Genomic DNA, 23581 nt, shown 5'->3' on the forward strand with positions numbered 1-23581 from the left:
CAAAGTAAACTGTTTAATGAAGTAAAAGATGCACCTTCCAAAGAATCAGGGAACAGCCACTGTCTCCCTTTTTGGCAGGAGAAGAAAATCGATGCGGATGTTCATGGAGACCAAGTTCCAACATAATGTTCCTGCCTGGAATCGAACTGGGGACTTTTTGTGTACAAAGCAGACGTGATAACCGCTACACTACGGAAATGGATAATATTTCACTAAACAATGGGCAACTGAATGGTGTTCTCTCTCTGCTCGCAGTTGGAATGTGTTGTTTCAAGTGCAGCAAGAGATACAGACAGTGGCTGTTCCCCCTTTGCTTTAAAAACTCTCAGGGTGGTGGGTTTGAGCCCACGTTGGGCGAGTACCGTTTTAAACTTTTATGCTGCTTCCACCGGTGAGCCCCAGCTCTGACACTTCCCCCACCCGCCTCTGTCTCACCGCGCACGATGGGGCCGCGCCCGGGCTGAATCTCTCCAATGAGGTTTCCGCCCCTGTCGCAGCATGAAATGTTCCTTGTCAAAGTCACAAATGATACCGTATGTGACTACCACCATGATAAACTATCCCTCCTCATCCTTCTCAAATACAATATCTCACCGTGCTGTTATGCTGTTAGACTAGTTTCCTCTCTCTGCTCTTATTTGGAATATGTTGCTTTTCCGTCTGACAACACTTAGTATCATCGTATTATGTTAGTCCACAAGAGGAGATCATTCGGCCCGTCGTGCCTGTGCCGGGTCAAACGCACATTTTCGTTCAAAATTCGTTCAGGAATAGATTGAGTGCTTTGTTATCAGAACATTGCCTGAACCCCCACAGTCTACAGCTTTCCACCTCAATATCAACCACACGGCCTATTTTTGTGTCACCCGCAAATTTCTTCATCATGCCCCCTCCGTTTAAGTCCGAATCGTTAATGTGTACCACAAAAAGCAAAGGACCAAGTACCGAGCCCTGCGGCACCCCACTGGAAACAGCCTTCCAGCCGCAAAAACACCCATCGACCATTACCCTTTGCTTCCTGCCACTGAGCTAATTTTGGATCCAACAAGCCACATTCCCTTGGATCCCATGGGCCTTTAATTTTTCGACCAATCTGCCATTTGGGAATTTTTCAAAAGCCTTGCTAAAATCCATGTAGACGACATCAATTGCACTACCCTCATCGATCCTCCTTGTCACCTCCTCGAAAAATTCAATCAGGTTAGTCAGACACGAACTCCCCTGAACAAATCCATGCTGACTGTCCTTGATGAGTCCGTGCCTTTCGAAGTGACAGTTTATCCGAGCCCTCAGAAATTATTCCAATAATTTGAAATGGAGTCTTTCTCCTGGTTGCTGCAATAACAGACAAGGCGCTTAAAGTAACCATGCCCGGCTAGCTCAGTCGGTAGAGCATGAGATTCTTAATCTCAGGGTCGTGGGTTCAAGCCCCACGTTGGGCGAGTGCGATTTTCAACTTTTATGCTCAATTCACTGACCAACAGTGCAGAAATAATGCAGAATGGAACACGCATTCGGTAGTCAGGATGGCCGAGCGGTCGAAGGCGCTGCGTTCAGGTCACAGTCTCTTCTGGAGGCGTGGGTTCGAATCCCACTTCTGACATTGCTTACTTTTACTAAGACGTGAAAATATTTTATTGGTGGATTGGGCTGCAGCTGATTTTTCGACCAAGTTGAGTTGCTCCTCCCACAAAAGCAACTGGCTTTGTGATGGAAATGTGACTTGAGAAGTTTCAAACGGTGAAATGTTTGACATATTAATGACCTGGACAAAGAAATAGAACAGCAGTGGGAAACATTTAAAACGGTGATCAATAGAGTCCAGGAGAAATATATCCCACTGAAAAGCAAGAACAAACTGGCCAGAAATGACACACCAGGGATGAATAAAGAAATCAGGGTAAAATTGAAACTAAAGAAAAAGGCACACACTGGACAATAAAGGAGAGAGGGGAATGTGAAAAGACTGGGAAAGAAGTCTAAAGAACTATTAGAAAGGCAAAAAGGAATATAAAAAAAGCAAAGTATTCGAGACACATCAACAGCCCAAGAAAATTTAGGATAGGAATAGGGTCACTTAGCGATACACACGACAAACTCACAGGCAATGACAGCGAAATGGCAGAAATATTAAATAATCACTTTGCTTCAGTATTTACCAGGGAGACTGTCGGCATGGCAGTAGAAGTAGAGATCAAAAAATATGTAAAGACATTTAAGATGGAAAGCGGGGAGATAATTGATAAACTAATCAAACTCAGAGAGGAAATTTCCTGTTCGGAGCCTAACCAGAGATTCAAACCGCTCAGCCACGCTAATTTCCGTATTACTGTTCAGGAGCTCATTTCACAGGGACACGATTACTGCGCTCCATTTAGGGAGGCTCAGTGAAAGGCGGAAATTGATCTATTAATCGAATCATAGAATAAGACAGCGCTATTCGGATACCATTCGGCCCATCGTGCCTGTGCCTGCTCTCTGAAAGAGCTGTCCAGTTCGTCCCACTCGCCTGCTGTTTCCCCATAGCCCTGAAAATGTTTCCATCCAAGCGTTTATCCAATTCACTTTTGAAAACTGTGAGTTAAGAAAAACAATATTGAAAGGGGTGATGGGGTCTCTGCAGCGTCGATGTAGAGTGTGTGATGATTGAAGTTATCAAGATGGTTGCTTTACACATGGTATGTTGTGCAATCATCCTGAAATATCTTCAATATCCAATACAAATTAAATTGCAAACCTGACGGACAAACACTGGAAAACAAGTCACGAGTGAACGCAAATCATCTGGGACCCGTTTTCAGCCTCACGGCACTTTAAATGAAGTGAAATAACTTTGCATTGAAAATATTTGGAACTTGCATCTGTGCCTTCATCTGTTCCATTTGTAAAAGTTGCTGGCGTCTGAAGATGTGCACGCCTCTGCTCCCTCCATTGAACAAGAAAGGAGCCGTTTGACGTTGACGGGACCTGTTGCTTATGAGCTCATCCTTTACATTGAGTGGGTTCGCGTTTTTTAAACGGCGTCAGCTTTAGCCCAGCGGTAAACTTCACAACAAACAAGTTCATCACCGTCTCACCGCGGGCACTGACTGACATGTTTATTGTTATTTCTTTCAGACCAAAATGAATAGTGACCGTGATTTTAAATTTGCACGAAGTGATTTTTAGATAGTCGCCTTTCAATGTTTCAAAGGTGACTCCTAATTTATGATTGTCCGGCGATTTCACCAGCCGTGTTGAAAACAAAACATGTCTCTGCTTTTCGCGTCTTTTTTCGAAAGGCAAAATATATATTTCCCGTGGCCTCTGAAGGATGGACAAGTACATTTCAGAAAGCTGAAGCAAGTTCACCGAGCTGACCACGTTAAAGGCAATGAAATAGAATCATAGAATCATAGAAGTTACAACATGGAAACAGGCCCTTCGGCCCAACATGTCCATGTCGCCCAGTTTATACCACTAAGCTAGTCCCAATTGCCTGCACTTGGCCCATATCCCTCGATACCCATCTTACCCATGTAACTGTCCAAATGCTTTGTAAAAGACAAAATTGTACCCGCCTCTACTACTGCCTCTGGCAGCTCGTTCCAGACACTCACCACCCTTTGAGTGAAAAAATTGCCCCTCTGGATCCTTTTGTATCTCTCCCCTCTCACCTTAAATCTGTGCCCCCTCGTTATAGGCTCCCCTACCTTTGGGAAAAGATTTTGACTATCGACCTTATCTATGCCCCTCATTATTTTATAGACTTCTATAAGATCAACCCTTAACCTCCTACTCTCCAGGGAAAAAAGTCCCAGTCTGTCTAACCTCTCCCTGTAAGTCAAACCATCAAGTCGCGGTAGCATCCTAGTAAATCTTTTCTGCACTCTTTCTAGTTTAATAATATCCTTTCTATAATAGGGTGACCAGAACTGTACACAGTACTCCAAGTGTGGCCTCACAATGCCCTGTGCAACTTCAACAAGACATCCCAACTCCTGCATTCAATGTTCTGACCAATGAAACCAAGCATGCTGAATGCCTTCTTCACCACCCTATCCACCTGTGACTCCACTTTCAAGGAGCTGTGAATCTGTACTCCTAGATCTCTTTGTTCTATAACTCTCCCCAACGCCCTACCATTAACGGAGTAGGTCCTGGCCCGATTCGATCTACCAAAATGCATCACCTCACATTTATCTAAATTAAACTCCATCTGCCATTCATCGGCCCACTGGCCCAATTTATCAAGATCCCGTTGCAATCCTAGATAACCTTCTTCACTGTCCACAATGCCACCAATCTTGGTGTCATCTGCAAACTTACTAACCATGCCTCCTAAATTCTCATCCAAATCATTAATATAAATAACAAATAACAGCGGACCCAGCACCGATCCCTGAGGCACACCGCTGGACACAGGCATCCAGTTTGAAAAACAAACCTCGACAACCACCCTCTGTCTTCTGTCGTCAAGCCAATTTTGTATCCAATTGGCTACCTCACCTTGGATCCCATGAGATTTAACCTTATGTAACAACCTACCATGCGGTACCTTGTCAAATGCTTTGCTGAAGTCCATGTAGACCACGTCTACTGCACAGCCCTCATCTATCTTCTTGGTTACCCCTTCAAAAAACTCAATCAAATTCGTGAGACATGATTTTCCTCTCACAAAACCATGCTGACTGTTCCTAATTAGTCCCTGCCTCTCCAAATGCTCCCAGGCTTTTCCCTGCCGCCCTTCTTAAACAAAGGCACAACATTTGCTACCCTCCAATCTTCAGGCACCTCACCTGTAGCGGTGGATGATTCAAATATCTCTGCTAGGGGACCCGCAATTTCCTCCCTAACCTCCCATAACGTCCTGGGATACATTTCATCAGGTCCCGGAGATTTATCTACCTTGATGCGCGTTAAGACTTCCAGCACCTCCCTCTCTGTAATATGTACACTCCTCAAGACATCACTATTTATTTCCCCAAGTTCCCTAACATCCATGCCTTTCTCATATATATGTTTTCAGATATATATGCAAGTCGTTGCTGTCTGTTTCTGTGGTTCTCTTTCTTCTGTGCGTCCATCTGCAGGTCGATTTTGAATCAATACCAGTGTTCGTGTCAGTTTGTTGCATGAAATAAATGAGGGTATCAGGCGCTCCCCTCCCTGGCACTGGGTCGGTCCTGAGTCAGGTTTTAGGCCAAACACCTGTTGCTTTTCTGTGAAAAAGCAATTAAAACCTTCATTCGGGAATTATCCAGTCTCATGTGAGCGGTGAAAGAAACTGTGACCCCGATGTGATGTGAACACCCAGACTTTTGATCTGGAGTCAGACCTTTGCGCCACGCACTCTGCAGACAGGATCCAGGATGTTATTAGAAACATGAATGTTTCTCAAACACCGTTTCATTTATCCCACCTTGGTTGAATAGATCGGGCTTATCAAATTTCCGCCAGGTCCCACCGGGTGTGGGACAGTATTGGAAGCAGCCTTCACCCCCAATATCACGGGTCTTTCATCGCCTGCTCTCAGCGGGCTGAAAGTTATGGACTTTGTTCACATTTAATCAGCAGTGTGAATCGTTAAATATTTACTCATTTTTAATCGGAACAAGTTTTCCGCCCGGTTTCGAACTGGGGACCTTTCGCGTGTTCGGCGAACGTGATAACCACGACACGACGGAAACCTGAAGCTTGCAGTCCCGTGTTCGGGACATAACGCCTCAGCCAAGCTGATTTCACAGGGATACATTCACTGCGCTGGACTTCGGAAGTCTGCAGAGAAGGATCGGTGGCGATGGTCAGGCAGGGAATCCCAGAGCATCGCGCCCACACAAACATTTCACTGTTTTTTTCATGTGCCTGATATCCGACCGCAGTTTGAACTATAGCGAATCAGGCATGCTCAGACGACATTGTTCACAGAGTGTTTTCTTGTCGCCAAATCACACATTCGAAAACTTGAAACGAGATTGGAGCCATTTAAAGTGCTCCCAGTTACTGCAGATCAGGAATTAAAACCTGACACCGGCTTCAGGGCGATCAGAATGAGGCAATGAATCCGAAAGTGGGAAGAGAAAGGTGCAACTTTCGTCCATGGGTGGGCTCAAACCACCAAAGCTTTTAGTTAATAACCGAACGCGCTAACCGATTGCGCCACAGAGACCACACAATGCATGTGTTTGCAAGATACACTAAAACAGCGTGTCACCTAGCCAAAGTTACAAGTTGCAGCCACAGAATGCAATTGACAACTATCAGTGTTACTTTTCCAGAAACAAAGGATGGGACATTGTTTGTGGAAACATGGAAACGATATGGTCTCGCTCACAGCATCGATATCACCCGACAACCAGCTCTCCTGCAACCGGCGCGCCCACCGGTGCTTTGTCTGTTACTCAGTCGCACTGTGGGAGAACATTCGCAACACGGACTGCAGCGGTTCAAGAAGGCGGCTCACCACCACCTTCTCAAGGGCAATTCGGGATGGGCAATAAATGCCGGCCTCGCCAGCGACGCCCACATCCCCTGAACAAATAAAGAAAAAGTATTCTAAGCGTCCTGACGCTGATGTCAGGTTTTGATCCCTGATCTGCAGTAACTGGGAGCGCTTTAAATGGCTCCGACCTCTTAATTTCATCCACAACATCAGAGTAACTGTTCCAGGGGGACATGCCGACTCAGCTGCGTCTTGGCCGCCTGTCTGGTCAGTCTTTTATTCGCCTCCAATTCCGTTTCCCAAAGCGTATCTACAGATTCACAAAGCTGTTTGTCATTTCGGTTCCTTTCGATTTGTCCAGCTCCCGACTGGCAATAATTTGCAATCCTGGTTGCAAACCTCCGCCTTGCATCGTGTCCAGTGATGGGTTATGTGGAGAGACTGGAGAAGCTGGGATTGTTCTCCTTCGAGCAAAATAAGGTTAAGGGGAGATTTAATGGAGGTATTCAAAATTATGAGGGGATTTTGATAGAATGGATGGGGAGAAGCTGTTTCCATTGGCAGGAGGGTCGATAACCAGAGGACACAGTCTGCATTTGTCGAGCGCCTTTAACGTAGTAAAACGTCACAAGGTGCTTCACGGGAGCGTTATTGAACAAAATTTGACACTAAGCCACATAAGGAGATATTGGGACAGGTGACCAAAAGCTTAGTCGAAGAGGTAGGTTTTAAGGTATGTGTTAAAGGAGAGAGAGGCGGAGAGGTTTAAGGAGGGAATTCCAGAGCTTAGGTAGCTGAAGGCACAGCCGCCAATGGTGGAGCGATTTAAATCGGGGATGCGCAAGAGGCCAGAATTGGAGGAGCACACAGATTTTTTACATTCGTTCATGGGATGTGGGTGTCGCTGGCAAGGCCAGAATTTATTGCCCAAACCTAATTGCCCTTGAGAAGGTGGTGGTGAGCCGTCTTCTTGAACCGATGCAGTCCGTGTGGTGAAGGTTCTCCCTCAGTGTTGTTAGGTAGGGAGTTCCAGGATCCAACGGCGATGAAGGAACGGCCGATATATTTCCAAGTCGGGATGGTGTGTGACTTGGAGGGGAACGTGCAGGTGGTGTTATTCCCATGTACTTGCTGCCTTTGTCCTTCTCGGTGGTTGAGGTCACGGGTTTGTGAGGTGCTGTGCAAGAAAGCAATCGAGTAACAAGTCGAGCAATGTATTCCGCTCAATCATTGATCATTCCATTCAGATCTTCTGCTTTTCAGCTGCACTTCCCCCCAAAAATTGCAAATAATCTTGCTCAGTATTTGTTTCGCTGGTTTAATATTTTGTTCTCCGGCTTTGCCAGATTAATATTTCATTTCAATTATCAATGACAGGGAGCAATGAACAATGAACTCGTGAGCAAAGTTTCGTTTATTATTAAAAAGCAGTGATTCCGAAATTATCCAGGCTGATATGAATGGTATAAGAAGTAGTGATTTCGACATGATTTAAATACGCAGCCTTCAGAATCCAGAGTCAGACGCGCTACCGTTTCACCACGAGGTCTACTGATGGCATAGATTATATATATATATATATATATATTATATATACTTATTATATACTTAAATATATATGTTTGATGCAGTGTTCCCTTGTTGTTGGGAATAGTTCATTGCACAAAAATAATTCAAGTCTGTGAGACATTTAATGTTTTTTTAATCGCCATTAATACGTTCTGTTGCACACTGAAGGAAATGCTAACTTGTTTGCCAAGTGACAATTAAAACGTCAATAAATCTTTGTGTTTTGTATGTCATGAACTTTTATCCCTTCCCGTTTTACATACTGTATTTTAGGAGTCTGCTTAAAAGTGTTTAGTGCTTATTATACAAGGAATCCGGTGTAGCCGTTGTTAAATTTAAAAAGGTTTGTCGCCCCTTTCATGCATGAACAAACTCGACCCTGGAGGTTTATGGGGAGCAAGTCCCAACAACATGCTTCCCTCCGAGGTCAAATCGGGGACTTTCTGCGTGTAACTGGTGAACATGATAACCGCTGCACTATGGAAATGAGAAACTTTTCGTTCTTAGCTCTGAAGGAAGTGTCTCGGGAAAACATGAACTGTTGACTCTCTTTGCACTGACTCTTTTCACGAATATTTCATCGATCGAAACTCTCCAAGTCACAGGGAAAAAATGTCAAAGTCATTAAACTCCCGAATCAGCCCCAAAATCTATCAATCTCAGTTTTGAAATTTTCAATTGACCCCCAGCCTCAACTGCTTTTTGAGGGAGAGAGTTCCAGAATTCCACTCCCCTTTGTGTGAAGAAGTGCTTCCTGACATCAACCCTGAACGGCCCAGCTCTAATTTTAAGGTTATGCCCCCTTGTTCTGCACTCTCCCCACCAGAGGAAATAGTCTCTATCTGCCGTGTCAAATCCTTTAATAATCCAAACACCTCAATTAGATCACCCCTTAATATTCTGCACTCAAGGGAATGCAAGTCTGGTCTTTGCAACCTGTCCTCATAATTGCTTATCAAGGATAGCCAACAAAAAGGGTTTTACGAAGGCTGGCTCTTGAATGCATTGGTTTTTGTCAACGGGCTCGTTGGTCTTGGGGTATGATTCTTGCTTCGGGGTTCTCTGTCCAAATATGTGAGAGGTCCCGGGTTCAAATCCTGGATGAGCCCTTATTTTACTCTTCAACTTCCAAAGACAGAAAAGTACCCAAATCACCCCACATGAGTGAAACAATTCCAATGTTTCATACTATTACCAAACACAACTGCCCAACGTGGTTCTGATGAAAGGTCATTGACCTGAAACATTAACTCGGTTTCTCTCTCCACAGATTCTGCCTGACCTGCTGAGGGTTTCCAGAATTTTCGATGTCATCAGAGTATCACTTCCCTCATCACCTAACTACACTCCTCCACTAGATGCAGCCTTGTGGTGCAAACAGGCTCCTTCGGCACAGCCAGGTGTTCTGCTTTCGGCATTAATCATAACTATAACTTTTGAACTTGTTCGTTAAAACATATGGCCTTTCCCATTGACCAGAGAGCAGAATGGTGTTTATCTCTCACCAGTGCAGCCCTTTCCCGCTGCGTCAGCTTGGAATGATACGTAGCAATCATACATATCTCACACCTCTCCTGCTTCCCTGTGACGCTGGTAAGACGAATAGCACACAATGCTGTCTGACACACATACACACCAGCTCTGAATGATTTAAAGGCCTTGTTATGATTGTCAGAGAATTGTTTATATCAAAAGGATAATTAAACTTATGAGTATTATGATATCAGCTCCGATCCAAGAGTTTCTGGATTTCAGAATCTACTCGTCTCTATATTAAACATATGCATGCATATAAAATGAAGCAAATCTGTCTTATGATTGTAGTTTCATTCTCCCAACAGAGATTTATACTTCCTTACTTAAGAGGCAAAAGGTAAAGGTTAATATTAATTCAATATAAAGACTAACTCTTTCCTTATAATACAGATACCCCAAACTAATATAACACCTCAAACTGATAGAGCTTCTCAAATTAAAACAGTACCTCAAACTAATACGGTACCTCAAGCAAATACAATACCTGAAACGGATAGAGAATCTGAAACTAATATAATACCTCAAGCTCATACATCATCTCAAACGAATAAAGTACCTCAAACTAATACAGTACCTCAATCAAATACAACACCTTAAACTAATACAGTACCTCAAACCGATACAGAACCTGAAACATAAATTAATACCTCAAACTAATACAGTACCTCAATCTAATTCAGTATCTCAAAGCAATAAAGTACCTCAAACAAATACAAAACTTAATCCAATACAGCACCTCAAACTGATGCAGAATCTGAAATTAATATTTTTTTTATTCGTTAATGGGATGTGGGTGTCGCTGGCGAGGCCGGTATTTATTGCCCATCCCTAATTACCTTTGAGAAGGTGGTGGTGAGCCGCCTTGTTGAACCGCTGCAATCCGTGTGACGAAGGCTCTCCCGCAGTGCTAATAAGTAACAGACAAAGCAGCGATTAGCGCGCCGGTTGCAGGAGAGCTGGTTGGCGGTGATATCGATGCTGTGAGCGAGATCAGACCGTTTCCATGTTTCCACAAACAATGTTCCTTCCTTTATTTCTGGAAAAGTAACACTGATAATGGACAACTACATTTCTGTGGCTGCAACATGAAACTTTGGCCAGGTGACACGCTGCTTTCGTGTATCTTGCAAGAAACCACACCGGTTGGTCTCTGTGGCGCAATCGGTTAGCGCGTTCGGCTGTTAACCGTAAAGGCTGATGTTTCGAGCAAGAAAACACTCAATGAACAATATCATCTGCGCATGCCATTCGCAATAGTTTAAACTGCGGTCGGATAACAGGTACATGAAAAAAACAGTGAAATGTTTGTGTCGGCGCGATGCTCTGAGATTCCCTGCCTGACCATTGCCACCTATCCTTCTCTGCAGCCTTCCTGAATACAGCGCAGTAAATGTATCCCTGTGAAATGAGCTCCTGGACAGTAATACGGAAATTAGTTTGGCTGAGGGGTTATATCCATATCACAGAGCTTGAAGCATCAGTTTTCCGTAGTGTTGTGGTTATCACGTTTGCCGAGAAAGCGAAAGGTCCCCGGTTCGAAACCGGGCGGGAGCGTTTTGAAACCTTGTCCCCATTAAAAATGATTAAATATTTAACGATTCACATTGCTGAATGATGTGAACAAAGTCCATATCTCCCAGCCCTGTTCATGCAGTCCGTTGGGAGCAGGCGATGAATGCCAGCGTGATATTGGGGGTGAAGGCTGCTTCCAAGACTGTCTCACACCCGGTGGGATCTGGCGGAGATTTGATAAGCCCGATCCATTTAACCAATGTATGAAACGGTGTTTGAGAAACATTCAAAAAATATAATAACATCCAGGATCCTGTCTTCAGAGTGCGAGGCGCAAAGGTCTGACTCCAGATCAAAAGGCTGCGTGTTCAAATCACATCGGGGTCACTGTTTCTTTCACCGCTCACATGAGACTGGATAATTCCCGAATGAAGGTTTTAATTGCTTTTTCACACAAAACGAAACATATGTTTGGTCTAAACCCCGACTCAGTACCTACCCAGTGGCAGGGAGGGGAGCGCCTGATAACCTCATTTATTTCATGCAACAAACTGACACGAACACTGGTATTGATTCAAAATCGACCTGCAGATGGACACACACAGAAAAAAGACAACCACAGAAACAGACAGCAACTATTTGCACACATATATATATATATATATATCGCCTTTAACGTGGTCAGACGATTTAAGCTCGGTGAACTTTCTTCAGCTTTCTGAAATGCACTCGTCCATCCTTCAGAGGTCACGGGAAATATATTTTTTGCCTTTCGAAAAAAGACGCGAAAGGTAAAGACATGTTTTGTTTTCAACACGGCTGGTGAAATGTCCGGACTATCATAAATTCGGGGTCACCTTTGAAAAATTTAAAGGAGACTACTTCAAAATCACTTAGTGCAAATTTAAAATCACGGTCACTATTTATATAGGACTGAAAGAAATAACAATAAACGTGTCAGTCAGCGCCCGCGGTGAGAGGGTGATGAACTTGTTTGCTGCGAAGTTCACCGCTGGGCTAAAGCTGACGCCGTTCAAAAGACGCGAACCGACTCAATGTAAAGGATAAGCTCATAACCAACAGGTCCCGTCAACGTCAAACACCTCCTTTCTTGTTCAATAGAGCGAGCAGAGGCGTGTACATCATCAGACACCAGCAACTTTAAGAAATGGAACAGATAAAGGCACAGATGCAAGTTCCAAATCTTTTCAATGCAAAGTTATTTCACTTTACTTAAAGTGCGGTGAGGCTGAAAACGGGTCCCAGATGATTTGCGTTCACTCGTGACTTGTTTTCCAGTGTTTGTCCGTCAGGTTTGCAATTTAATTTGTATTGGATGTTGAAGATATTTCAGGATGATAGCACAACATACCATGTGTAAAGCAACCATCTTAATAACTTCAATCATCACACAGTCCACATCGACGCTGCAGAGGCCCCAGCACCCCTTTCAATATTGTTTTTCTTAACTCACAGTTTTCAAAAGGGAATTGGATAAACGCTTGGATGGAAACTTTTTCAGGGCTATGGGGAAACAGCAGGCGAGTGGGACGAACTGGACAGCACTTTCAGAGACCTGGCACAGGCACGATGGGCCGAATGGCATTAGAATGGCGCTGTCCTATTCTATGATTCTATTAATAGATCAATTTCCGCCTTTCACTGAGCCTCCCTAAATGGAGCGCAGTAATCGTGTCCCTGTGAAACGAGCTCCTGAACAGTAATACGGAAATTAGCGTGACTGAACGGTTTGAAACTCTGGTTCGGCTCCGAACAGGAAATTTCCTCTCGAGCTTTGATTAGTTTATGAATTATCTCCCCCATTTCGATCTTGAATGTCATTATATATTTTTTGATCTCTTCTTCTCCTGTCATGCCCACAATATTAGTCTCCCTGGTAAATACTGAAGAAAAGTGATTATTTCATATTTCTGCCATTTCGCTGTCATTGCCAGTGAGTTTGTCGTGTGTATCCCTTAGTGGCCCTATTCCAATCCTAAATTTTCTTTGGCTGTTGATGTGTCTAGAATACTTTGCTTTTTTGATATTTCTTTTTGCCTTTCTAATAGTTCTTTGGACTTCTTTCCCAGTCTTTTCACATTCCCCTCTCTCCTTTATTGTCTCGTGTGGGCCTTTTTCTTTCGTTTCAATTTTGTCCTTATTTCTTGATTCAACCCTGGTGTGACATTTCTGGCTATTTTTTTCTTGCTCTGTCGTGGGATATATATTCTCCTGGACTCTATTGATCAGCGTTTTTATTGCTTCCCACTGCTGTTCTATTTCTTTCTCCAGGTCATTAATATGTCAACCATTTCACCATTTAAAACTTCTCAAGACACATATGCATGACAAAGCCAATTGCTTTTGTGGGAGGAGCAAATCAACTTGGCAGAAACATCAGCTGCTGCCCAATCCACAAATAAAATATTTCCACGTCTTGGTAAAAATATAGAATGTCAGAAGTGGGATTGGAACCCACGCCTCCAGAAGAGACTGCGACCTGAACGCAGCGCCGTCGGCCGCTCGGCCATTCTGACGACCGATAGCATGCTTTATTCTGCATTATTTCTGCACTGTTGGCCTGTGAAAGCAGCATGAAAGTTTAAAATGGCCCTCGCCTAACATTGGGCTCGAACCCACGATCCTGAAATTAAAAGTCTCATGTTCTACCGACTGAGCTCGCCGGGCCTGAGCACTGATAACCGCCTTATCTGTTCTTGCAGCAAGCAGGAGAAAGACTCCATGTCAAATGAGGGACAGGATAAACTGTCACTTCGAAAGGCACGGACCAATCAAGGGCAATCAGCATGGATTTGTTCAGGGGAGGTCGTGTCTCACGAACCTGATTGAATTTTTCGAGAAGGTGACAAAGAGGATCGATGAGGGTAGCGCAATTGATGTAGTCTGCATGGATTGTCGCAAGGCTTTTGAAAAAATCCCACATGGCAGATTAGTCGAAAAAGTAAAGGCCCATAGGATCCAAGGGAATGTGGCTTATTGGATCCAAAATTAGCTCAGTGGTCGAAAGCAAAGGGTAATGGTCAATGGGTGCTTTTGCGGCTGGAAGGCTGTTGCCAGTGTTTTGCCGCAGGGCTCGGTACTTGGTCATAAGAACATAAGAACATAAGAAATTGGAGCAGGAGTAGGCCAATCGGCCCCTCGAGCCTGCTCCGCCATTCAATAAGATCATGGCTGATCTGATCCCAACCACAAATCTAAAGAACACAAGAAGTCGGAGCAGGACCCGGCCACATAGCCCCTGGGCCCTCTCCGCCACCCACAGGGCATTGACCGATCCGAACTCAGCTTCATGTCCAATTTCCTGCCCGCTCCCCATAACCCCTAATTCCCTTTACTTCTAGGAAACTGTCTATTTCTGTTTTAAATTTATCTAATGATGTAGCTTCCACAGCTTCCTGGGGCAGCAAATTCCACAGACCTACCACCCTCTGAGTGAAGAAGTTTCTCCTCATCTCAGTTTTGAAAGAGCAGCCCCTTATTCTAAGATTATGCCCCCTAGTTCTAGTTTCACCCATCTTTGGGAACATCCTTACTGCATCCACCCGATCAAGACCCTTCACAATCTTATATGTTTCAATAAGATCGCCTCTCATTCTTCTGAACTCCAATGAGCAGAGTCCCAATCTACTCAACCTCTCCTCATATGTCCGCCCCCTCATCCCCGGGATTAACCTTTGCTTTTTGTGGTTTACATTAACGATTTGGACTTAAGCGTAGGGGGCATGATTGAGAAATTTGCGGGTGACACAAAAGTAGGCCGTGTGGTTGATAGCGAGGAGGAAAGCTGTAGACTGTGGGGGTTCAGGCAATGTTCTGATAAAAAAAACACTCAATCTGTCTCTGAACGAATTTTGAACGAATACGTGTGTTTTACCCGGCACAGGGACGAGGGGCCGAATGATCTCCTCCAGCGGACTAACATAATACAATGATACTAAGTGTTGTCAGACGGAAAAGCAACACATTCCAAATAAGAGCAGAGAGAGGAATCTAGTCTAACAGCGTAACAGCACGGTGAGATATTGTATTTGCGAAGGATGAGGAGGGATAGTTTATCATGGTGGTAGTCCCATAGGGTATAATTTGTGACTTTGATAAGGACCATTTCATGCTGCGACAGGGGTGGAAACCAAAATGGAGAGATTCAGCCCGGGCGCGGCCCCATCGTGCGCGGTGAGACGGAGGGGGGCGGGTGGAAGCAGCATAAAAGTTTAAAACGGTACTCGCCCAACGTGGGGCTCAAACCCACTACCCTGCGAGTTTTTAAAGATAAGGGGGAGCAGCCACTGTCTGTGTCTCTTGCTGCAATGGAAACAACACATTCCAAGTACGAGCAGAGAGAGCACACCATTCAGCTGTCCATTGTGTTCCCTACCATATCATCGGTTTCCGTAGTGTAGTGGTTATCACGTTTGTTTTACATGCGAAAGGTCCCCGGTTCGATCCCGAGCGGAAACATTATGTTGGAACTTGGTCTCCACAAACAGACAGATCGATTTTCTTCTCCTGCCAAAAAGGGAGACAGTGGCTGCTCCCTTATTCTTTGTCAGCTGCATCTTTTACTTCATTGAACAGATAATTTTGAATGAGAGAAAACTGATCCACAGTGACGCTCTATTCAAGTTTTATCCCCTTTTAATCTGGAAGGATATATTGGCTTTGGACAGAGTGGCTTTTGAAAGGAGTTAGTCGGGTGGGATCGACAAAACTTTTCCGCTGGTGGGTGACAAGGGAACCGAACCAACCATCTCCCAAGCTCTCCCGAATTCTCCGGTTCAATGGGAAACCGGCCAACAAAAGCCCTTTCATTGACCGTGGAGGTTCAGACAATTTTCTGTTAACAAAGCGCTCAATCTATTTCTCTTGTCTATTTACCGATGTTTCCGGATACTGTCTGCATCTCTGCCCTGTGTTTATCTCACTATGTGTCCACCTGCAGGGTGGTTTTTGAACTAAGATGTGTGTTTGTCTTCTGTTCTTTACATTAAATAAATGAGGTCATCAGGTGCTTCCCTCCCTGACACTGGGGAACCAGAGGCAGACTTCAGAGCAGGGTTCTGTTCATTGTGAAGACGCAAAGAAAATTTGAATTGCAGAATTGTTCAAACCGGCTCTCAGTGAAAAAACTGTGACCCTGACGTGATTTGAACACATAACCTTCTTATCTGGAGTCAGACGCTCCACCGTTGCGCCACGAGGCCTGGGTGTTTCATTGGGTGTTTGTTTCTATCAATGTTTATCAAGCACCGCTTTAGAGCTCCGAGATTGGAGGAATGGGTTGGCTTTCAAATCCCCGCCCACTCCCACCGGATGTCAGGCAGCATCGGAAGTATCCTTCACTTGTCAGCAGCAGCATGGCGCTCGCTTCCATCGCCTGCTGTCATCGGACTGCAGCAAATCCAATTACATTCATCCTGCGCCCAGAATTATCACATCACAGGAAAAGGATGTGGGAAACTGCTCAAGATACATAACAGGAGGGGGTCTTCTGAAAAACACTTAGACTTTCGGTGTTTCGATTTCGATTAGAACTGCAAAAAAGAACGTGTGAAAAAAGAAACTATGGTGTGATGTTTATAAAAAAAGTGAATGTTTGTAAGCGGATTTCTCCCGTTACTGTTGCAACTATGGGTTGTTAATCCATCAACAATAACTTCCGCTTGATTTTAGCTCGAGTGGTTACAAAATAGCAAGTTTAATAGATTGACTTCCAAAAGAGTTGCACTACAGCTGCCTTCAACATTACATTCAACAGTATTATTATTATAATATAACTGTCTACAGATTACATTAATGACAAGCAATCAACACAACCTGACCTGTCTGCGAATCCAGGTATATCAGACATGATCTTTGCGGACTGCCTGTGGCAATGGACTTCTGATTGTCCCCTACTGAGAGCCCTAACATTTGACAAGGGAGCATGCCCTAACTTTATACAATTCGGCTGAATTGTTCCGTACGTAAGCACCACTGATCTTAAATCATGGTCGTAAACCATCCCACTTTTCTGACTCTCAGGAAGCACCAAGGATTGTTTCATGTCTTAGTGTTTATTTAGCCTTTCTCTGTCATCACGTTTTATGTGCTGATACTAGGTTCGCACAACCTGGAGTTCAGGTGTCCAGGACACCCAAGTTGCTCTGGACATCAATATTTAATAGTTTCTCACCATTTCAAAAATATTCTGTTTTTCTGATCTTCCTACCAAAGTGAATAACCTCACATTTCCCCACATTATACTCCATCTGTCACCTTCTTACGCACACATTAACCTGTCTATATCCCTTTGCAGACTCTTTGTTTCCTCCTCACAGCTTACTTTCCCATCTAGCTTTGAATCATTAGCAAACTTGGATATATCACACTCGATCCCTTCATCAAGTCTTTAAAGTCTTCCACAGGCATATAAAAATAAACGGTGAGTAAGCGGAGGGGTAAGACCGATTAGGGACCAAAAAGGAGATCTACGCATGAAGGCATGGCTGAGGTGCTAAATGAGTATTTTGCATCTGTCTTTATCGAGGAAGAAAATACTGCCCAAATCACTGTAAAAGGGGAGGCAGTTGAGATACTGGATAGGGTGAAAATTGATCAAGAGGAGATACCAGAAAGGCTGGCTGTACTTAAATTCACCTGGTCCGAATGGGATGCATCCGAGGTTGCTGAGGGAAATAAGGGTTTAAATTGCAGAGGTCCTGGCCATAATCTTTCAATCCTCCTTAGATACAAGGTTTGGTGCCAGAGAACTGGAGAATTGCAGATGTTACACCCTTGTTCAAAAAAGGGTGTAAGGATAAACGCAGCAACTACTGGCCAGTCAGTTTAACCACGGTGGTGGGAAGCTTTTAGAAATGATAATCTGGGACAAAATTAATAGTCATTTGGACAAGTGTGGATTGATAATAGAAAGCCACTGTGGATTTGTTAGAGGCAAATCATGATTGAGTTTTGTGATGAGTTAACAGAGAGGGCTGATGAGGGCAATGTGGTTGATGTTGTGTATATGGCCTTTCAAAAGGCGTTTGATAAAGTGCCACAAAATTGGCTTGTCAAAAGGGGCGATAGTGGCTGCTTCCTTATTCTTTAAAAGCGCTTTCTTTTATTTCACTCAACAGATAACTTTGAGTGAGCGAAAACTGATCCACAGTGACGCTTATTTCAAGTTTATACCCTTTGAATCTGAAAGGATATATTGGCCTTGGAAGGAGTGCAGCACAGATTCACCAGATTGTTACCAGGGTGCAATGTGTTAAATTATGAGAAGATGTTATATAAACTAGACTTAAAGTCACACATGTCACACTGCAAAATGTTTTCATTTTTGATACATACATTAATGAGCTGGACTTGGGTATACAGGTTATAATTTCAAACTTTGCAGATGACACGAAACTCGGGAATTTAGTAAACTTTGTGGTGGATAGTATCAGACTTCAGGAGGACATAGACAGCCTGGTAAATGGAATTTATTAATAGAGGCATATCGTATAAAAGCAACAAAGTTATGCAAAACGTTTATAAAACACTGGTTAGGCTGCAGCTGGAGTATTGCGTTCAATTCTGGGCACCACACTTTAGGAAAGATGTCAAGGCCTTTGAGAGGGTGCAGAGGAGATTTACTAGAATGGGAACAGGGATGAGGGACTTCAATTAAGTGGCGAGAATGGAGCATCTGTGATTATCCCCTTAGAGCAGAGAAGGTGAAGGGGAGATTTGATCGAGGTGTTCAAAATTATGAAAGGTTTTGATAGAGCAAATAAGGAGAAACTGTTTCAAGTCTCTGAGATGATTCTATTAATTACCATTAATAAACCCACAACTTTCTGTTTCGCAATGAACGAAATGCTAACAAGTTTGCCGGGTGACTGTCGAAACTACGCTAACTTTTCTGACTTTCATCCCTTCTCATTTTACGCACTTTATTTTAGGAGTCTGCTTAAAAGTGTTCAGTGGTGATGAGACCAGGAATCTGATGCAGCCGTTATTGAATATGAAAGGATTGCTGCCCAATTCACACGAGAGAAAGCTCGCGCCTGGAAGTTTGTGAAGAGCAAGTACCAGCAAATTGTTTCTGACCCGGGATTAAACCGGGAGTTTTTCGCGTGTGAGGCCAACATGATAACCATTACACCCCGAAAACATCTATTTAATCCAGCCCAGGTCAGATGGAAGTATTAAGGGAGAAAGTGAACTGCTGACTCCCACTTCTGGGGGATAACCCAAAGCGCTTCATGGAGTTGAAATCAAAAACATAGAAGCATAGAATCACAGGAGGCCATTCGGCCCATCGTGCCTGTGCCAGCTCTTTAAAATAAATGGTGCAATTTTAAAGGGGGTGCAGGAACAGGTACACCTGGCGGTATACGTACACAAATCTTTGAAGGTGGCAGGACAAGTTAAATAGATTGTAAAAAAAATGTATTCGGAATCGTTGACTTTATTAATAGAGGCATCGAGTACTAAAGCAAGGAACTTATGCTAAACCTTTCTAAATCACTGGTTAGGCCTCAGCAGGCCACGTCACAATTCTGCCCACCACACTTTAGGAAGGATGTCAAGGCCTTGGAGAGGGTGCAGAGGTGATTTACTAGAATGGTGCCAGGGATGAGGGATTGCAGTGAGAGGGAGAGACTGGAGAAGCTGGGGTTGTTCTCCTTTGAGCAGAGACGGTTGAGGGGAGATTTAACAGAGGTGTTCAAAATCATGAACGGTTTTGATAGAATAAATCAGGAGAAACTATTTCCAGTGCCAGAAAGGATGGTAACCAGAGGACACAGATTTAAGGTAATTGGAAACAGAGGTGAGATGAGGAGAATTGTTTTACGCAGCAAGTTGTCATGATCTGCAATGCACTGCCTGAAAGGGTGGTGGAAACAGATTGAATAATAACATTGAAAGGGGAACTGGATAAATAATTGAAGGGGAACATTTTGTAGGGATATGGGGGAAGGGAAATGGAGTGGGTCTAATTGGATAGCTCTTTCAAAGAGTTGGCACAGGCACGATGGACCGAATGGCCTCCTTCTGTGATGTTTCCATGCTGTCATTCGATGTTATGGAGGATTTTCTGATGCAGTGGATATTCGGGGCAGAGGACCAAGTGGGGATTGAGCTCGACGGCAAGTGTATACAGTTCGTTCAAAGGACTGAAGCCGATGGTTTCATTCTTCCCGTCGTTTAGCAGCAGGAAATTAGTCGGCCATGCAGGCGACTTTTTTTTGTCTTCAATCATGGGATGTGGGTGTCAATGGCAAGGTCAGCATTTATTGCCCATCCCTAATTGATCTTGAGAAGGTGCTGGTGAGCCGCCTTCGTGAACTGCACCTTTCATTGACTGTGTCATTGACATTTTCTGGATGGATAGAAACTATTTTCGCTGTTTGGAGATTCTGGGACTAGGGGGCACAGTCTGAAAATTAGAGCCAGGCCTTTCAGGAGTGAGATTACAAAACTCTTCTACACACAAAGGATGGAAGAAGTTTGGAACTCTCTTCCCCTAACGGCAATTGATATTTGCTTAATTACTAATTTTAAATCTGAGATAGATAGCTTTTTGCCAACCGAAGGTATGAAGGGATATGGGCCAAAGGCAGGTATATGGAGTTCGATCACAGATCAGCCATGAACTTATCAAATGGCGATGCGGGCTCGAGGGGCTGAATAGCCTCCTCCTGTTTCGATGGTACATTTCCCAAAGTGTATGTTCTCTCTATAGATGTTGAATGACCGCCTTGTGTTTCCAGCATATTTTCGTTTAAAGCATGCTTTTGGGATGAGCCGGTGGGCGTCAAAACGTGCCGTGGATGGAGACCGGGTTGGTTATTGCGGGAAGAGCAAATCAATTGGGCCGAAAAATCAACTGCAGCTCAAGCAACAAATAAAATAGGAGTCAGAATAATCGATGTCAGAAGTGGGATTCGCACCCACGCCTGTAAATGAAACTATGACCTTAACGCAGCGCCTTAGACCGTTCGGCCATCCTAACTGACATAGAATTGGCTCGCTCGCCATCCTTTCCACATTGACACCCCCCCCCCCCCCCCCCGCCCACGGAGAAAGTTTCACTCACTCCAGTGCTTGGTAAGATAAATGCTGCTGGAAAGGCTCGGTGAGCGGGATGCCACCTCCCCGGGTTTTCCTGAGCCTATTGTCCTTTATTCCTATTTAATCACGGGAATATCCGCAACCAGGAGCTAAAAAGGATTAAAAGCTGAATGACAGAGAAAGGGAAATCCACGTTAAATCTGATAACATTGCAAACAGGGTTCTTTGCTTGTCTGGTGGTTCGGATTCGGCGTTCTTATCTCTGTAACCCGGGTACGATTCTGATTTCTCGTCAGGGAAGCAGCTATTGAACACTTGTTATATTAATCGCATGTAAGAAAAATAACAATCTTTGTTTTATTCACCATTGATTAACCGATAATGTTATTTTGCAGAATGAAGGGCGACTGAGTGAAGTTGGAAAACGTTAATAATTTCTTTTGTGCGATGAACTTTTTATCCCTTCTCATTTTACACATTGTATTTTTAAGGGCTCGGTTTAAAATGTTCAGTGCTCGTGAGACCACGAATTTGTGTTAAATTGAACAAAACCGGCATTTTCACAGAGGGTTCATTTGCTGTTCCTGTTAAATCACTGTTGCACCATAGTTAAAGATACAAACTGAGTGAGACTGGCACGAGCTGATGTTTAACACAAAGACAGCGGTGCAGTGCGGGAATCAAAGACCAAAATGTGAACTTCTGCAAGAAAATGGATTAATATTTAGTTATTTGGACATAATTCTTACAGAGAAGGAGAGACCAGACATTCGGAGGAAAGGTCAAATGAGCCATTTGGTGTAAAGTTTGTAATTCTAGTTTATATTAAATAAATCAGTGTAAAATTGGACTCAATCTGAATGTAGTTCTGATCTGGGATTTGGTTTATTTCTCCATTATTCATATTTTTCTGTAATCTGAAACAATAACAGTATCTGTAACAGTAACAGAACAGGAGAGTGCTGCGGGACCCTGTCCAGTTTCGTAACACAGCAGAAGTGGTAAGAGTACAATGTGATTTATTACAGAATCCAGCAGCTCACTGGGAAAGTGACACATGGTACAGATGGAGGAGCAAAAAAGTGCAAAGTGATTTCACGCTTTAATTTGGGGCAATTACTTTTTATCTCCACAAGGTTTAATTTAAAATTTAAATAATTGGCTCTTTATCCTAAAGAAACTTCAGGCACAAACCATGGCTTTATGAACAAAACAATCATTTATTATTATTAATGCACTAGAAAATTTACATTAGAATTTAATCAACACGTTGGATTTATGCCCGATTTAGAATTGCTTTCACACCAATAAAACAACATACTCTGAATTCCCAAAATGCATAACCGTTTGCAAATCCAATGTCTATCTTAGACGAAGCCCATAACGAAAGTGATATCCTTATGGTTGGCTCAAGCTTGCCAGGAAGACTCCAGTTACATTGATGGACACCGTTGCACTGTAGCCTGATTTTCTCTTGTATCCAGGTCATCTGCTTCACAGGCAATCTGTAAACCTGCATTGAGGCATTAGCTGGGAGGTCATGACCAGTCATGATGATTCCAGGTGAGATTGTGTTGCTAGGAAGTGAAAGGTGAGGTTGCAGCAGGAATGGTGGATCTGTGTCTCCCTCCATTCAACTTCTATCCGGCTTATAAAAACCTTTTAAACTCAGAATCACACCTCTGAGACAGTGGTTATCAACACTAGGTTCCTACAAATACAACCCATGATTGATTGACACTTCACTTGTTTTCTCTCAGTGTCCACCACGTAACCAAGTCAAGTCGGCAGGAGTTCAAACGACCTCTAGACCCCCTGGAATCGTTATTATTGGCATGGTGATCTATCCTCTCCTGTGTTTGCCTTTCACAACGTGACATAAATAGTTCTTTTAACAGCTCTTCCACCTTTTAATCGTCCTTTTCCTTCAGACATGCTGAAGCCGATTTAGACTCAGGCTTTCGTTTATCAGATGATTTTTTACCACACAGAGCAGCTGGGAAACTCCTGCAGTAAGTAATGGTCAGGGTCAGGTACACAAGGCTGAGTGACTTTATTGTGCAGCCTCCAGGCATCACCTCTCTCTTTGTTTCTCTCTGTGGATCTACTTTTTCCTTTCCCTTCCTTTTATCTGTCTCTTCCTCCTTCCCTTTTCATCTGTCTTTATATCATTCTGTTTGTTTCTCACTCTCTCCAACTCTACTTCTGTCCACTTCTTTCTCTCTGTTTCTAATTGACTTCTCGAACTCTTCTTTGAATCTGTTTCTGTATTTCATTCCATCTTTCTCAGTCTCTGTTTTAATCTTTGTATGTCTCCCTCTCGCCTGTTCTCTATTTTCTCCCTGCTTTCTGTTCATCTTTCTCTCTTCCTCTTTCTCGTTTTATGTCTGACACTCTCCTGCTCTGACTCTCTCTCAGTCTCTAGTTATTTTGAATTGATTTCTTCTGTCTATTTACCTCTCCACTCCTATTTCT

At 43.6% G+C, this 23581-nt stretch overlaps 4 non-coding genes across 4 annotated transcripts; 3 read left to right on the forward strand and 1 right to left on the reverse strand.

Moving 5' to 3' along the window:
* Window positions 1-1369: 1369 nt before the first annotated feature.
* trnak-cuu (transfer RNA lysine (anticodon CUU)) lies at window positions 1370-1442 on the forward strand. Its single transcript has one exon. It is a non-coding gene; the product is annotated as a tRNA-Lys (tRNA).
* Window positions 1443-1520: 78 nt separating this feature from the next.
* On the forward strand, window positions 1521-1603 carry trnal-cag (transfer RNA leucine (anticodon CAG)). The gene has a single exon. It is a non-coding gene; the product is annotated as a tRNA-Leu (tRNA).
* Window positions 1604-13492: 11889 nt separating this feature from the next.
* On the reverse strand, window positions 13493-13575 carry trnal-cag (transfer RNA leucine (anticodon CAG)). Its single transcript has one exon. It is a non-coding gene; the product is annotated as a tRNA-Leu (tRNA).
* A 1869-nt stretch (window positions 13576-15444) lies between these two features.
* Window positions 15445-15517, forward strand: trnav-uac (transfer RNA valine (anticodon UAC)). Its single transcript has one exon. It is a non-coding gene; the product is annotated as a tRNA-Val (tRNA).
* The last annotated feature ends 8064 nt before the right edge of the window (window positions 15518-23581 follow it).

This window comes from Heptranchias perlo, unplaced genomic scaffold, assembly GCF_035084215.1.
Source record: "Heptranchias perlo isolate sHepPer1 unplaced genomic scaffold, sHepPer1.hap1 HAP1_SCAFFOLD_55, whole genome shotgun sequence".
Taxonomy (NCBI): domain Eukaryota; kingdom Metazoa; phylum Chordata; class Chondrichthyes; order Hexanchiformes; family Hexanchidae; genus Heptranchias; species Heptranchias perlo.